General features: G+C 43.8%; 1 pseudogene; it reads right to left on the bottom strand.

The window, feature by feature from the left end:
• Positions 1-1,980: 1,980 nt before the first annotated feature.
• LOC137775813 (cytohesin-2 pseudogene) lies at positions 1,981-3,295 on the bottom strand (annotated as a pseudogene).
• Positions 3,296-3,927: the final 632 nt, after the last annotated feature.

Genomic DNA, 3,927 nt, shown 5'->3' with positions numbered 1-3,927 from the left:
GATTGATCAGCAATAAGGAGCTAAGCTCAAAAAATTGTGTTGGCTGGTCCTGGAGGCTGAGGATAGCTGAGTGGTTGGTTCTGAAGGTTGGGACTGGAAAAAAATTTTGGAGGGTAGTTGGAGGCTGGAGGAAGGGGCATCCCTGGGTCTGTTCCATTCAAACACAGTTGAAGCAAGAGACAGATCCTACCCTGCCCCCGACCATGGAGGGCACTGCCTAACACCTGAATACTTTCTGAATTAGTTTCAATTGATTGAATTTTCTTCTCATAATGGGTCCTATTTTCCTACTTCTTTCCATTCATGTTAATTTTTGATTGAGTGCCCAGACATGAATATTACTTTGTTGGGTTCTGGATATTTTTGTATTTCTATAAATATTCTTGAGATTTGTTCTGAGGTGCAGTTAAATTACTTGGTAATAGTTTGTTTCTTTCAGGTCTTGCTTTTAAGCTTTGTTAGACGGGGCCAGAGCAGAGTTTGGTCTAGGGCTAATTTTTTCCCACTACTTAGGCTTCTAAGGACTCTACCCAGTCATTTGCAAGATTTTCTACCCTGGCTGCTGGGAGTAGGCACTATTCCTGGTCTTATGTGAGATTCAGAGATTGCTTTCTTTAATTGTTTCAGGCGGTTCTTTCCCCACTCTAAGTGGTTTCCTCACGTATATGCACTAAACAATACTCAGGAAAACACCTAAGGGGAACCTCTAAAGATCTCTAGAAATCTCTCAGTGTGTAGCTCTCTCCTTTCTGATACTTTGCCCTGTACTCCCTAGCTACCTTGGCCTCCATCTCCTTAACTCAGGGTAACAGCCAGTCTCCTCCTAGGTTCTTCCTCCTTGTGCCATGACCTGGAAATTGTCTCTGGGCAGTAAGCTGAAACAATCATAGGGTTCACCTCATTTATCATTCCTTTTTTTTTTTTAATTTTTATTTATTTTTATTTGGTTGTGCTGGGTCTTAGTTGTGGCAGGCGGGCTCCTTAGTTGTGGCTTGTGGGCTCCTTTGTTGTGGTATGCAAACTCTTAGTTGCGGCATGCATGTGGGATCTAGTTCCCTGACCAGGGATCGAAACCGGGCCCCCTGCATGGGGAGCGCAGAGTCTTAACCACTGCGCCACCAGGTAAGTCCCTCATTTGTCATTCTTAAGTAATCACTGTCCTTATTACCTGACATTCAATGTCTTGAAAACAATTGTTTCATATATTGTCTAGTTTGATTAGATCAGATCCCTGTTACTCTATCTTGGCCAGAGCAGTAGTTCTGGCATTTTTCCTGCATAGCTCTTTCTTCATCAGCAACCTACCCTGGTTTTCCAGGTGCCTATTGCTAAAACAGAGAAAAGGTATTGATTTCTGTATGTTTTCCTTAATAAGAGATTGTCTCTGAGTGGAAATGGGGAGTGAGACTGTTGGGGCTGGTTATTTTTTCATAACATATATTATAGAGTTGAATGACTCTTTTAAACCATGTGCTTGTGTAATTTTGATAAAAATTTAAAATTTAAATACAAAATAGTAAATGGTAATGGGACATCCTTACTAGTTTATGATTTTAAATGAAATGCTGTAGTGTTTTACCATTTAGGATAATATTTGTAATTTGTTTGGATATATAGCTTTTATTATATTTAAGTTGTTTCCTTGAATTCTTATTTACTTAGACTTATTGTTACTTATTTATATTGTTATGCATGAACACTGACTTTTGTGAAAAGTTTTTCAGCATTTATTAATAATAATCCTAATACGATCATAATAAGTTATAGTGATTGGTTTTCTCAATATTAAACCACCCCCACATTCCAAAAATAATGTTTACTTAGTTGTGAGTATTATTCTTTTGCACACTGATGGATTCTCTTTGCTAATGTTTTATTTAGAATAACCACCCCACCAAGTAGGAAATCTCCCACTTTTACTTATTTGTTTATTTATTTATTTGGTGTTTAAATAATTAATGATTACCAACAGCGTGTTGATTACAAATAAAAGAGAGGTGCTAGAGGTGATGAATTTTCCAAATAGGGCACCAGGATCCACAGCTGCAGGACCCAGCCAGCCACTGGGGCAGGCAGTTCTATAATAAATAATGGAGTGGGGGCAAAGGGGCAGGGCTGTTCCTACTTCTTCTTAACAGAAATCCACTTCTTCCTTGCCGCCAGCAACTCTAGAAGGGGCCCGTGCTCACAGCTGCCTGGACGGACTTGATCCACTGGTCCTTCTCCTCCTGCATGGGGGCCGAGATCAGGTACACCACATGGTTTCCCTCAACCATCCAACCATCTGCCTCCATTTTGCAGGCTTTGATGAGCTGCTCCTTGTTATTAGGGATATAAAGCTCAAAGCAGTTAGGTTTCTGGGTGTCATCCACCTCTCTGATGCTCAGATTCTTCAGGGGGATGATTCCTCTGGGCTCCCTGTCTGTCGTCTACTCAAAATAGTAGAGGCAGTTGTCTATGAGGATTAACCAGCGCTGCTTCCACTCTTCACCTGGCCCCCTTTCCCTCCCAGCTTAAGAAGCCAGCCCTGCAGGTGCTGGCTAAAGAAAGTCAGATCATCCCCATCATCCTCTGGAATCTTGAAGGGCTCATTTTTGGTGTGGTCCTAGAGGTTCCTGATCAGCTCCTCAGGCAGGTCCCACCCTACTTGCTGTGCTGGTTCATGGTCACAAAATGCTCTGGGCCTGGCTTGTTCCCAGATGTTGGGATTGTGAAGGCTGGTGTTCAGCATTATCCCGGGCAAAGGACAGCACATAGCACACATGTGTGGACTCGAAAACCCCAAGGTTGCACCAGCAGTATTGCTGGGCAAAGGCTTCCATCATCTGGTCAATCTTCTGGGCCTCTCTGGGGAGGCAGGAAGCTCCATAGAAATTGCCTGAGGGCCTGCACCAGTCACGCAGATCCATGAAGGTATGGAGCATTGCTAGGTTCAGCTTTTCCCTCTCCCCTAGGTAGTCCCTGCGGCTGTCTTGTTCAGGCCCTTGCCCTTGAACAGGAAACAGGAAGTGAACACCTTGGGTGTGTACTGGAGAAGTTTGTTCTCCACCAAGAACTAGATCCCCCTTCTTGGGGTCCTTGTTGGAGTTCTTCCTAACCATTGCCATGTTCCAATCCTATTGCAAGGATTCACTGCCCTCACTGGCCTCCAGGCCATCTCGCTCATGACTTCGCTGAGCTCCTCCTGCAGGTAGTGGATCTCCAGCAGCAGCTTCTGCTTCAACAGTGAGACATTCTCCAGCTCCATCTGCTCCTCTGGAGTTGGGTCTGGGTGCTCACAGACACTGCCCTCCATGGCTACCAAGGCCCCACGGGCAGTCCTGGATCTGAAGTGGCCTGTGGGTGCAGGTCAGCCAGCTCAAATGCCCCTGGGCAGCTGCCACCGCCTAAACAAGCAGAAAGAAAACAAAAAACAAAAAACTACAGGAGGATAGTAGAGAAACTGGAATAGCTGCCATGTAATAAAAAGAACATAAGTTTATAAGTCAGAAAATGACATTTAGTATTGTGAAAATAAAGGGAAACCTCACTAAAATTGAGTGGCAAGGCCACAATGGGGAGCTCTCAGGCAGGTGCCACTGGACATCAATACAAATCCCAACAGGAAGAGACCTACTTTGCATCTCCAGAAGGAACTAACACTATTTTACTAAGGCAGGAGGAGGAAGAAAAATGTTCTTCTCGCCTGGCAACAGCTCAGCCAGTAAGACTGTGACAACTTAGCCAATGAAAAGCCACTATACTTTGAACTCCTAGTTTCCTCCAATGGACATTTTGTTTGTAAGGTTCCTCCCAACTTCTACTTCTCTTCTATAAAACTTTCTTCTCCTTTGCTTTCACTCAGACTTGTTTGTGGTTCACATAGTTGCATGTGCCAAGTTGCAATTCTGTGATGCTTCTGAATAAATCCCCTTTGGCTGGTGAAAT

Source organism: Eschrichtius robustus, chromosome 13 (genome assembly GCF_028021215.1).
Source record: "Eschrichtius robustus isolate mEscRob2 chromosome 13, mEscRob2.pri, whole genome shotgun sequence".
In the NCBI taxonomy this organism is placed as follows: Eukaryota; Metazoa; Chordata; class Mammalia; order Artiodactyla; family Eschrichtiidae; genus Eschrichtius; species Eschrichtius robustus.
Note: the sequence above shows the minus strand (reverse complement) of the source record. Positions and strands in the feature narration are given on the sequence as shown.